We start from the raw sequence: 13446 nt of genomic DNA, 5'->3' as shown, positions 1-13446 counted from the left end.
TGGACAGGGATGTACTTGAGCTAGAGGATCCCTGAAGTCTTGTCCAGCTCGGAGACGCTCCGAGAACGCAGGCCAAAAAAGCACTGGATTTGTGCCTCTTGTGATGATGTGGGTAATAATCACTGAGCGAGATACCGCAGGAGTGGCCCAGATCCACCATTGCGAGGAGTGAACTCCCTCACGCGGATACCGAGTGCTAGGGGATGTGTGCTTGTATAGCTAAGGAGAATGGACAATGAGGAGTGATTTTATCTCCCTTTGAGAACATAAGCACACTCTTCTATATTTGTACATACCATCTCCTAATTTAGACAGTGTAGAACTTTTTCTGATCAGCACTCACTTGCCAATAATTTCGCTCTACATCTAAATGAAGAATAGGAGTCATATAAGTTCACAGATTGAATGGATGGCTGATTTACAAAGCCCTTAAAATGTGGCTGCAGGCCGACGCTGGCAACCCCATAATTAGATATGGCATGCTCTGCGATGATGTATTTTTTACTGTTTTTTAATAACTCAGTTCTCCTTCTGGGATGAGGGGAAAAATGGAATTTGTTAAAAATAAATCGAGATTTAGTGGCTTTTCAGCCTTCTGCTGCTTGTTGCTCACAATATTCTATAAATAAAAGAAGCCCTGCCCTATAGTGCACTGTAAACACCCACAGACACTCAGAGCCAAATTCTTCCAATTATGACCCTCTGCCAGTTGCCAAGCTACTGCAAGGACCCACTTGAAAGGCGGCCATCTAGGCCATCTCCTGATTAAGCCGCCCGGCAGCAAGGAGGAAGGCCTGCTGCTTTGGCACCATATCTAGTCTGAAATAATTGTTCCATTTTCTTGAAATTAAGCCCTTTCCTTGTGATCGAATTACAATTCAGAGGTAGATGAAAAACGAACCACCTGTCAGTCCGTCCCTCTGCCCGGGTCATGTGTGCATCGAAGATCTGGGCTGTCACGTGTTGGACTTAAATCAGGCGGCAGAAGTGCCTTCACGACAGTGTCTTAACTCCACCGAGCAAATCAAGGTCAAATAAAAGTAGGTCAGCTCTGAACATGACAGGTGAGTCACAGGCAGCCTGCCCTTCTGCTCAGCAGCTTTCCTCGCTAATCAGTTCGGGCCCCTCTTGTTCAATGGAGCAGACTGAGATGGTCCTTTAAGAATCACTATTCCACCCCGGGAGGGACGAGGGACAGGGACGATGCGGTCGGTATCGGGTGTCAGGCTGACTGCAGGGTGGTTCAAATGCCACCGCACAAACGGAGACTGCCCGGCGGCCGTGTGGCCCCAGCCAGCCCTTAAAACACTGCGTGCAGAGGATCAGGCGATTGGCGTGTGCCACAGTCTCACTGAGAGAGAAATCACTTCCAGTTCCTTAGAAACCGGAATGCTCAAAGCGGCACTGGAGCAAAATGGGCTCCGGCTAGAAACTAATCACCCTCCTTCAGTGTCAGCTCCACTGGGTGAGCACAAGGCCCTGTGCTATACAGTTCCAGCCCCAGAAGCTCGCGCTCTGAATGCCGAGCCAATTAGAGAACAAATGCCACCCCAAAGAGAACGGGTATGTGCTCTGTGGTCAGATTTTCCAAACTCAAAACTGAGGCCTATCCTTAAAGGGGCAGGATGTTCAATGCTGGAAAGCCTGGGACTTGGGGGTGGGGTCACAAAGCATGAAGTCTCATCAGAGAGGGCTCCTCTGGGTAAGCATGGGGGGCTCAGTCGGTTAAGCGTCTGACTCTTGATTTTGGCTCAGGCTGTGATCTCAGATCTCAGAGCCGTGAGATCGAGCTCCCCACACCGGGCTCCACGCTCAGCAGAGAGTCTGTTGGAGATTCTCTCTCTCCCTCTGCCTTTCTCCTCCTCTAAAATCAATCAATCAATCTTCAAAAAAAATAGTATTAATAAAATAAAATGGCCCTTACTGTGACTCACCCACCACCTGTGGGTTCTCATTTCTTAATGTCTGAAATGGTCTCGTTTCTTTGTGTCTCCTCAAATTAGAACGTGAGCATCAGGAGAGTCTTGTTCTCGAGTATTTCCAGAGCAACCAGAATGGTCACTGGCCCATAGGTGCTCAATATTCACTGAGTAAACGAATCCACACCTAGCCTCTGGAAGAGCAGTCTATGTACCCTCGATGCTCACAGCAATCTGATGAGGTGAAATCATTACTTCTTCTGTAACAATGAGAAAATCGAGGCTCAGAGAGGGTGCATGTTTTTCCCAGGGCTGCACATCTAATGAGTTCATGGAGCTGGAATTCCAAGCCAGGCGTGAAAAGTTCTAATCCTGGCTTTGAAGTGAGCATCTGTTGCTTTTATAATTTAGAAAAAGCAAAGGAGAAAAACTTTAGCGGAAAAACTACGTATCAGAAAGAGCTTTTCATCAAATGATCTAATACATGACAGATTTGGTTCCTATGTCCCCAAACATCAGCCCCCCTTCTATCTGCAGAGGGCATCGGCACCACAACCCCACAGCCAGAGCGGGAGGAAGGGTCCTGGGGCCCCCATTATGGAAGGTTCATTCCTGTCTTTCTGTGGAGCTCTGAAGGCCAGGTTGGGGAGGGGGAGCTGTTGGCAGTGGCACCCATGACTCCTATCACTTATTCCATAATTTGCTGCAAAGTTTCCAAGCAGAGGCCTACGAGCAAGTTAGAAGATTGTATTGTAGAGTGCTTGGCATGTGCCTTCCCCCATACTCGTGCCTTGAAAATTGGAATAAAAACATAAAAAGGAAAGGAAGCATACTTTTAAAGACTGAAATTTCAAAAATCGTATTGAAAAGTAGAGATTTATATTTCCCTGAATTTCGAACACTGCGAACCATGCTGAAGGTAGGCAGATGCACCTTTATAATCTGTATATCACAATAAAGTTCCTGTTAGTCTGATATTTGGGGCCAAAAACTCCTCCCCAGGCTGTCTACTCGATGCAGGCTACGGCTTGAATTGATGTACAAACCAGCAGGTCAGTCTCGTCAAAATGGCCAGCTAATTCTAGTGTGTAGATACACTTTTCAAAAACGGGAAAGAAATGAAAAGGGCAAGTAGTATCAATAAAACAGGCTTTCCCAAATGCTACCAGGATGGCCTAACAACCTGTGAATACAAGCATCCTACAGAAACAGAGAGCCCTTCCTGATTGTGAACGAGGGGTGATAGGACAACAGAAGAGCTAATAACCTTTTGGATCTGAATTTCTTTTTTTTTTTTTAAAGATTTTATTTATTTATTCATGAGAGACAGAGAGAGAGAGAGAGAGGCAGAGACACAGGCAGAGGGAGAAGCAGGCCCCATGCAGGGAACCTGACACGGGACTCGATCCCGGGACTCCTGGATCATCATGCCTTGGACCAAAGGCAGGCGCTAAACTGCTGAGCCACCCAGGGATCCCTGGATCTGAATTTCTCAGCTAGAATTCCTGAGTGGGCTTCAGGGCAAATGTCTCATGAATAAGGTTGGTCTTGTGAGAAACTGTCATGTACATTTTTTGGAGAGAGGCTCCATGAATCACCAGAGTCACAAAGTGATCTGTGACCCCGTAAGATAGGGACACCCACAAGCCCTTTCTGCTGCCACTCCTGTTTTCTTGGGACAATCCTGTGACATAAACAAGGACATGTGAAGCCCCCCTGGCTTGCAGAGCAGACAAGATGACATGGACAACCAGGGAAAATTGTCCAAGCTCTTGCCTGAACGGCCCAGCTACTGGGACTGCTCAAGTGAGTGACTGAAATGAAGTCATTTTCTGGAAGGGACTGAGGAATGGCTGAGCTTTAACTTGAGCCCAGGGCCCAGGCACAACCAGAAAAGACCAAGAGAGCAATGGACACAAAGTCTTAGGGAATATGAACTTGGAAACAACAGCATGGGACAGGAGACAGGACAAGGGCCTGGCAGCCAGGCAGGGCTACATTCACTCCTGACCCCATCCGCGTACTAGTCACGTAGCCTTGAGACAGGATGATGACGATGGTGGTCATGGTGGGATGATGACGACAATGGTGACGACCATGACAATGAGACACAGATATCTACGATAAGCTATTACCTTCTGACGGCACAAAGCCTAGCATATAGCAGGCAAATGCTTACACGCTTGTGAAATAACACGTCTACTTTTCACAGTGACACATGACCCCTCTCTAGATTTTTTTTTTTGAAGATTTTATTTATTTATTCATGAGAGTCACACACAGAGAGAAGCAGAGGCACAGGCAGAGGGAGAGGCAGGCTCCTTGCAAGGAGCCTGATGAGAGACTCAATCCCAGGACCCCAGGATCATGACCTGAGCCAAAGGCAGATGCTCAACCACTGAGCTACCCAGGCGCCCCTGACCCCTCTCTAGATTATCTGTGTTTTCTAGATGTGGGGAAATGAAGGTTAAAAAGGTTACATAGCATGCCCAAGGTCCACAGTTAGTGGGGATTCAAATCTGAGTCTGTTAGACTCTAAGCCCATGCTCTTAACGCCTAAGCTCCACTGCACTGCCAAGTCTCAGCTTCCTCATCTGTAAAAAGGTTAATAATACTCACCCTGGCAGGGTGGGAAGGGTGAGACAGAAAGCATGTGAAGTGTTTAGCACAGTACCTGGCACCCAGGAACTCTATAGTGTAGCTATTAATGTAATGGAATGGAATGGCATCTGGACCTTTGGAAGAGAGACGGAGGGTGGGAGGTGGGCATCTGGCTGTACAGATGGTACAGCATTTCACTTCACGGGGCTCGACAAACAGGATTAGGAACTTTGGACCACGGCTTAAGAGCCTGGGATGGCATCATCTCAGGAACAGAGAGGGGACACCTCGGCAAGACGGACAGGCATGTATTCGCTCAGAGATGAAAGGCTCCCCTTTGAAAGTTGGAGAGGATTGGGGACTTCTGGAAGAAGGAATAATTCAAGCTCCAAAAGAAAGTTTTCAAGAGGCGGTACCAAACAGCATGGCTATTCCTGGGCTACGGATGTATGCCCACCGACAAGCCGACTCTCCGCTGCCCCAGGGAGAAGAGTCCCTGTGTGTGTTTGTGGTAAGGGAGATGCCGAACCCCCAAGGTACTGGTAAACCCCATCCGGAACACAGGCAGAGGAGGGGCATTCTAAAAAAAGGAGAGAATTTGTTAGAGCAAGTCTCCTTGGGAGTTAAACAGGAGGAAATGTACCCGCTGCAAGAAAGAACCAAAGACCTAGTGTGGCCTGTAGTGTGCAAGAGCAGAAAAGGGCCCGTATGCAGGAGGAAGCATGAGCCTCACTGATGCCACCACCCTGACCGCACTCCTACTCTGCAGAGTCACTCCTCCGAGAGCCATCAGCACTGCAGAGAATGTGCATCCCAGAGCTGACATTTGCCTGGGGAAAAAAAACATCACGCAGGATTGCCAGCCTGCCACACCCCCCCCAGCCCCCCGAGAGCCGCTTAGCCCCTGCATTTCTAATAGAGGAAGTGCTCCACCGAGTTATCCCGATAGGAACCAAAGACACGCACCCTGTCATCGGTCCCCTCCCCGCCATGCCCGCGGCCCTACACAGGACTCAGCATCAATTTCCTGGACCATTTTAACTGCTTCTAACTAGTTCTGCTGCCTCCTCCTACAGTCCAGCCCCCACATTGCCACCAGCTGGCTTTCTAAAATAAAAGTGCTGACCACGTCACTCACCTCCTGAAAGATGTCTACTAGATTTGCACTGCCTACGGAATAAACGCCAAAGTCTTAACTTGCATTAATTCATTCATTCTTTTCCTCGCCAATCGAATGTGTGATATTCACCTCCTGGGTGCCAGGCTCTGTTTTAGGTCCTGGAGATAGAGTGGTGAATGAGACAGGTGAGGCAAGCAGCCGTCCTCATGGATTTACATTCTAGTAGGGTAAGCCAAGCAGTAAAGAAGACAAATAAATAGATCGTATGAAGTCAGCTAGTGAGGAGTGCTAGTGGAGACAAAGCAGGGTAAGAGGACCGAGTGATGGGGTAAGGGATAGAGGAGGACAGTGCATTTCTAGTCCTTGAACACAGTGACTAGATGTCTATTCCTCTTTGTGCCCCATCTTATTTGAACAGACACCAGAATGGAATGAAGGTCAGCCGGGCAGGGATGTAGGGGAAGACTGATTCAGGTAGAGAACAGTAAGTGCAAAGGCCCTGAGGCAAGAAAGAGGAACAGCAAGAAAGATACAGTGGCTGGGATGGAGGGAGCAAAGCAAAGAGTGCTAGGAGATGAGACCAGAGAAGCAGGAGGGGCTGGCAGGCCATGGAAAGCAGTTCCGATTCTATTCCAAGGATGCTGGGAAGCCATCGGAGACTTTTGGCAGGGAAATGACACGATCTGATTTACTTTTAAAAGGTCACTCTGCCTGTTTCTGTGGAAGACTGACAGCAGTAGGGACGGAGCAGAAACGGAGACCGGCTGCGAGATGGGGGGACATCTGGACGAGGGTAGGGAGATGTGGTGGCTTTCAAGATACACTCCGGGGGAACAGCTGTCAAGAACTGCAAGCAGACGACGTGAGGCGCCAGGGAAGGAGCAAGACGATGATGCCTACATGTTGGGCCTGCGTAACCAGGGAAATGGTTCTGCCTCATAAGATGGGGAAGAAGGGGGAGGAGCAGGGTTATATGTTTTCCTTTTTTTCTTTTCAAGAGAAAAATATCAAGACTTGTATTTAGTTATCTTAGGTCTAGGATGCCCATTAAATGTCAAAGTAGGGATGCTGAGTGGGTAGTGGGTATGTGGGTTGGGGCTCAGGAGAAAGGTCCAAGGTCATCATTGTACCGATGACCACTGGGTCCTCCACCTCCGGACAGGCACCCAGGCGTCACCTCCTCCAGGCTCTGGCGGCTGCTCTGTGGCTCCTCCTGCCTAGAATGCTCTGTCCTCACTTCTGCAGTGTAGGCTCCTACTCGTCTCTTGAGACTTGCTCAAGAGGCACCTCTTGTTTAAAGGCCCCTCCTGAGTGCCCAGGGGAGAGCCCCTCAGCCCTCCCTTCCCCTGCGGTGCCCTGTCACATGCCCCAATAGCCTTGTGTCACCTCTATTTGCACCTTTCCTCCTCATGAGCATCTTGAGGGCAGTGACCAGAAGACTATTCCTCCCTGTACCCCACCTCCTACCATAAGGCCGGGGCACGGCAAACATTTGCTAAATGAACAGAGATGCCCTCTCTGTAAAGAGGCCCAAAAGAAACGACATGCGTGCCAACTGACCCACACGGCAGCCGCTGTCTGCGAGGAGTAAAGGGGGAAATAGGTATTGCCCCTGCAGCGCTAGGGGTAGAATGGTATCCACCTTCGAGGAGTTTCTTAACAATACAAAAGAGCCTCAAGAAATCTAAGAGCTGGGGCACCTGGATGGCTCAGTGGTTGAGGGTCTGCCTTCAGCTCAGGGCGTGATCCCAGGGTCCTGGGATCGAGTCCCATGTTGGACTCCCTGCGTGGAGCCTGCTTCTCCCTCTGCCTGTGTCTCTGCCTCTCTCTGTGTCTCTCATTAATAAATAAATAAAAATCTTAAAAAAAAAAAAAAGAAATCTAAGAGCTGAGTATCTCAGGATGTCACACGGTGTACTGAACACCACATCTGAGAAACGCGTCTCGGGTCTCCCTGCAGAAACACCCAGCGAGTCCCAAACCGAAGCACTGAGGAGTCCGAGACAGAAGGAAGCAAACCGCCCTCGTCTACGTGGCCTCCTGCACTCCTGAGAGTGAGCCTGGAAGCAGGTCCTACTTTTACAGAAATAGATGGGTATCAGAAGACGTTGGGTGATCCGCCCAAGGTCACAGAGCTGGGCGGTACAGGAGCCGGGAGCCACACTCAGGTCTTCCCGAAAGCAATGCCTGCGTTCCTTCCAGCACACGCCCCAGCCTCCCCCTGTCATACCAGGTTACAGGGCTGGCGGGATCCTTAGGGACCCCCTAAGCCCCAGAGCATGCCAAGGAAATGGAACTCTGGAGAGGGGCTGTGATGTGCCCACGGCCACCGAGGAGTCCCCAGCAGAACTGAGGTTGGAATCTCAGCCCCCGACTCCTGAGCCAGGGCTCTGGGGGCGCGGCACCTGCACCCTGTCACCCATGTCTCGCAGTGCAGAGCCAGAGCCAGAGTTTTAACAGTCTAATCTCTCTGCTTACAGGTGCCCTAGAGGTAACAGCGAGGGGGAATGGGAAATCGTGTTTTGTATCAGTGATTCCCGCTGCGTGATTCTGGGACCCCATGGACAGGTGAGACGCTAAGTGAGGAGCGCTGTCCCCACATGGGTAGGGTTACATGACCAGCTGTGGGACGTGAACAGACAGCCGTGTGGCAGCTCTCTCATTCCTTTGGACAAACATTCGCTGCCCACCTACTGTGTGCAAGACACTGAACAAAGCAGCGGAGGCCACGGGGAAAGAGGCCCGGAGGTGAACCGTGACTCCCCGGCTAGTGGAATAATCAGCATATTAACCTCCCTAAGCCTCCGTTTCTTCATTGGTAAAGAAGAGTCCCTGTTTTCACAAAGTTGGTTCTGGCCACTAACTGGGATGACACATGCCCCTGGTATACAGAAGTGACGCAGTAAGCATCAAATGGCTGGTAGTCTTTTCATTGCTGAGAAAGCAAAAGAGCTTACTCATACTGTAGGGGAAAAAAAAAAGGATGGAAAAAGGTAGCTACACCAGAGCTCTTGTAAAAACTTAGCAGAGTGAAGCAGCTAGCATCAATCCTCTGAGGGTTTGCCAAAGCATAGAGAAATTCTGAGGGGCTGAATATCTTCAGGCAGGGCGGGGAGAAAGTGTGGCAGAATGAGAGGAAAAAGGAAAAGAGAGAGGATGAAACTGAATATATCAGTGCGTTGGTAAGGGTCAATGAAATTAAAATAGTCACAAAATAATGTGACTTGATTGCTAATGAATAGAGTTTGCTGTTCATTACCTACAGCCTCATCTTCTCCATCCAGCTCCTGTTCAATCTGCAATACCCTACTGGCTCGAGGACTTCTTCTACTTCACTCCAGGTTCACTAATCTCTGCTCTATTTTTTTTTTTAATCTCTGCTCTATTAATTGATTCTTAGCAACGTACACATTACATCGTCTCTGCTTGTTGGGCTTCCCCTACTGAATAGGGAGCTCCTGAGAGGACATATTGTGCATGATTCACCTTGGTGGCCTTCCTCTGACCCCAGGATCCCCAGCCAGCAGCCAATAGTCTGGAGCATCCCCGGAGGAGACCCTTCTCTCTAAAGCAGGAAAATGAGGCAGGACTCATTTATAAGTGTGCATTCTGTGCTGAACATTTGAGGGGCCACCTTTTAGATCTTAATTCATGTATTCCTCAAAATGCCCCCGAGAGAATTATTATCCTGATTTTGTAGAAGGGGATGCTGAGGCTCAGGGAGGTCAGGTCAACAGCCAAAGTTTCATACCACTAGTGAAAGTGATGAGACCAGGTTTTGATCCTGGATCCCCTGTTTTCACTAGACCAGCCCACCTGCATGGGTCTAATGAAGCTGAGGGCATCCTGGAAGGATGAGTGGTCTGGTCATCGAATCTCCCTGCAGGCTCATCAGTGAGGTTAGAGTTAAAGAGCTCTGGCCAACACATCGTAACCTGTTAGCAAAAGCCAGACACCAGGTCAGAGAGGCAGAGAAGAAGCCAGAGAAAACGGAATTCAAAATTTCACCTGCAGTTAGCAGGTGGTAAGTCCACCATCTCTCCCGACCCATCCTGTCTAAGGGGAAGAATACACATTCTGGGTCAGTAGTTCTCAACTGCAATGTGAACAGTTAAATCTCCTGGTGGAGAATTCACAGGTCCTTCCCAATTGCTGGGGAAACCTTCGAGAACACAACTATCAGCATTAGCACTCCTAGGAGAAGGCTGTGGACATAAGTGACCACAGGAAGTCTGGGAATGTCACTTCCTTTTCCTTTCTCTGCCTCCAGCTCAGTAAAGGAAACTTCCATGATGTGCTGTAGGTAAAAAGCTATGTCTCAGCCTCACAGAGGTCTGACTCCACTGCATTTGGAGTCAGAAGACCTGTGTCCACGGCACTGTTCCTTCCTTACCAGCTGTGCAACACTCAATACGTCAGATCTTCTTTGGGCCTAAGTGTCCCGAGATATAAATAGGGGAAGAGGGGAATGCCTGCTTCCCAGAGAGGTTGTAGGGAGGGACGCTATGAGATAATACATGTGGGAAGAATCTGCCCATGTAAAAAGGTGTTCAGATGTAAAGAAGGGGTGAGGGGTGCTGGGGACCTCAGATCCCTCACTACCTCACCTGCTGCCTCCCCTCCCCAAGCCTCCTGGGCCTAAGGCTTGGCACTACCTGCTGCAGCTCATTTGAATGCAGACCCAGCTTCTATACTGAGGGCTCTAGGGAAAAATACAAGCAGCCCTGATAGAGTACTGGAAAAGGAAGCTGTGATTTGGCTGTTAGTCTTCCAAAGGCTACCTGGCACAACTACAATCCTTAACTAAGTTTTATTATTTTTTAAAGATATTTTATTTGCAAGAGAAAGAGAGAGAGAGAGAGAGAGAGAGAGTGAGCAGTGAGGAGGAGCAGAGGGAGGGAGAGACTCAGACTCCCCACTGAGCAGGGAGCCAGATAGGGGCTCGATTCCAGGACCCTGACACCTGAGCCAAAGACAGATGCTTAACTCATTGAGCCACCCAGACGCCCTTTTAAATAAGTATTTAATAATTAAATTGGCTACAGCAGTTGAGAAACAGTTTTGTCATCACATACGATGATAATCATCACCAAAATCAAAATATAAGTCATTTAATTAAACCTATATACTAAGACAAATGTGTCATTTTGATGTCGTATGTATGACTTTTTAAAGGTTACTTTTCTTATATGTGTTTAGACAAAAAAAAAAGCTAGATTATTAAAGCCGTAATTGGATACTCTTGGGAGGAGCATGAGTTGGTACAGCCTTTTGGGAGGGCAATTAGGCAATATGGATTCAAATTTTAAGTGTAAACTATTTAAGCCAGAAGTCCCGCTTCTTGCTATCTATACCACAGAAAATCTCATGTAAAAGTTCATAAGCGTGCACAATGGTTACAGCAGCAGTGGTTGCAATGGCAAAAGATTGAGACCTGGGTGTCCACCAGTACAGGAATGATTAAATAAACTTGAAATGTATCCATACCATGGAAAACAGCGGTCATATTATTTTTGTACATTTACCTGTACATATCAACTTGAAAAGATGATCATAATTATTGACAGTTGGCCATTGAAAGGAAAGTCACAGGACAGAACAAATAGAGAAATTTCATTTTTACAAAACAAAAGTAAAAATGAGTATATTGGGGATAAGGGCAAAGGAGGGAGGAGGTACACAAGCAAGTTAAAAAGTCCAGGACTGTACCCAACAAAGTCTCAAAAGTGCCTATCTTTGGAGAAGGTTGGAGGTGGGGAAGTCATGAGGACTTTCTTCCTTTAGTGAATGCACTTCAGTGTTGTCTGAATTTGTTACAAGCATATACTCTTTCATAATACCAAAAGCAAAAACTAGATCTGAAAAGTCACAAAATAATGATTTTTAAAATTTCAGTATTTGCAAGGCATCTCCTAAAGTGACCACCACGGGATATGACACCTCCTCTCCCATCTCCGTATGTGGCCACCGGTCCTGGGCTTGCCCAAGAGATCACAGATGGGGATGATCTCCGGGACTGAGACTCTCAGACCCTCTCCTATTTGCAAAAGAAATCTGCCAAATTACAGCTATTTCAACAAGATGGCTAATAAAAAGGACTAAGTGCCTTGTTCAAATTTACAACATCATAACTTGCTGAATTCAAGTTCACTCGTCTTCAACCTTGCTTAAATAGGGGCAATCAAAATTTATATCCTGCATTATCCAACATTTTATGTTGACTTAGTAAGCCTTGCTGAAGAGTTCTTAACAACTGCTAATGAGGAAATTCCATGGGGAGGAGAGAAGGTGACTCTCCTAAATCCAAAAGAGCCTCAATGAAACACTATCGCCACTTGGATTCTCATAAAAATGTCAACTTATGGGGTGAAATGACCTTCTCATCTATGGGCAAAGTTGCTAATGAACAGAACTCTAAATTGATGCAGTGTCTGAGAGGTGCCAGTTTCGTTTAGCAGAGACTGCCCGCTCAGTTACCTGTGGGCCCTGTAAAGGTGCAACAGCTGGGCAGGAGGGACAGGTCCCCCCAGGACCACCACTCTTCAGCACTGCCATGAGGGAAGATGGACCCAATGCTGCAGGTTCTCATGCAGAGCCAGAAATCCAGATTTCTAGACACCATCTACCACCTTTCAGATGCTAGCCACTAACTGTAGTTTTAGAATACTGTGAGCGCTGAACCAAATACATCTGCAGGCCAGATGTGGCCCGTGAGTCAAGTTTTCAACCTCTGCTTGAAAGTATCTACATTTTCTTAATGGGTAATTTTTGTTCAATTTTATTTTCAGGAGGACGGCAGGAGGCAGGGAAATAATATGGGATGAGAGTCAAGCAGTTGATACTAAGAATATATTCCTAACGTACTTGACAAACAAGGGTAGTGGTCCCTAACAAAACGGGAAGAAACTGTTGAAATTGACTCGCCTCTACCAGGCATAAAACCCTCGAGAGTAAGGATTTCCCATGATCCAGAGCGAATTTCCACAATTTGCTATCAATGAATCGACAAGAACTTACTCCACTACTACGTATTAACCGTTCATCATAAGACATTTAAAATAACAACAGCAAGCACAGAAATGCTCCTCAGTGCCGGATGCTACTCAGGCATTTGGCACCCGGCAGCACCAGTGTGGGTCACACAGGCTCTGGGCAAGATTCCAGGAAAGGCCTAACACATCTCCCTCCGAAACGAAAACCAAAAACAACCCGGAATGTAGACATATCATAAAATTGTGCTCAGTCGTTTTTTTCCCCAAAGCCCAAACAATAAGATATATTTGTGCTACTAACAGTATCTGCATGTAATCTGCAATCCACAAAGTGCCTTTCTTATATCCTATCTCACTCCTCGGGGCCTTTACTGCACTGTAGACCTTGTATCCTGTCTGAAGTCCTCTCACGGTTGTTGTTAAAGACACGACTCTTAAAGAACCAAATACATCCACATTTTCTTAATGGGTAATTTTTGTTCGATTTTATTTTCAGAAGGATGGCAGGAGGCAGGGAACCACAGTAACAGAGCACAGAGCCGTGGCGGTTTCCACGTGCCAGGGCTAAGTACATTTTCATTTTGCCCTCACAAGAACCTCATGGAGGGGGTGACCATCCTCACCACCCCATTTTACAGGTGAGGGAACCGAGGCCTGCAGAACTTGGGTGGGTGGTCCGAGTCATACCACTAGCAGGCACGGAGCTGACATTCAGAATTGGGTCTGCCCCCAGGGCCTGGGGCCAGCACGCCAGTCCCTTTCCAAGGCGGAGTCTGTGCTTTCAGCCCAAGTCAGTTTGCTGCTGGCAAATTTA

The 13446-nt window shown here is 47.8% G+C and overlaps 1 long non-coding RNA gene across 4 annotated transcripts; it reads left to right on the top strand.

Annotated features, from left to right (window-relative positions):
- The first annotated feature begins 709 nt into the window (after positions 1 to 709).
- On the top strand, positions 710 to 13078 carry LOC112667659 (uncharacterized). 4 transcript variants are annotated; one of them, XR_003141225.3, is made up of 5 exons: positions 710 to 1064; positions 6342 to 7694; positions 8121 to 8208; positions 8925 to 8981; positions 11536 to 13078. It is a non-coding gene; the product is annotated as an uncharacterized LOC112667659 (long non-coding RNA). The 4 variants fall into 4 exon arrangements; XR_003141222.3 differs by having other exon boundaries at positions 8906 to 8981; XR_004808014.2 differs by having other exon boundaries at positions 6342 to 7710.
- Positions 13079 to 13446: the final 368 nt, after the last annotated feature.

This window comes from Canis lupus, chromosome 21 (genome assembly GCF_003254725.2).
Source record: "Canis lupus dingo isolate Sandy chromosome 21, ASM325472v2, whole genome shotgun sequence".
Classification (NCBI taxonomy): Eukaryota; Metazoa; Chordata; class Mammalia; order Carnivora; family Canidae; genus Canis; species Canis lupus.
This window is presented reverse-complemented; position numbering and strand designations above follow the sequence as displayed.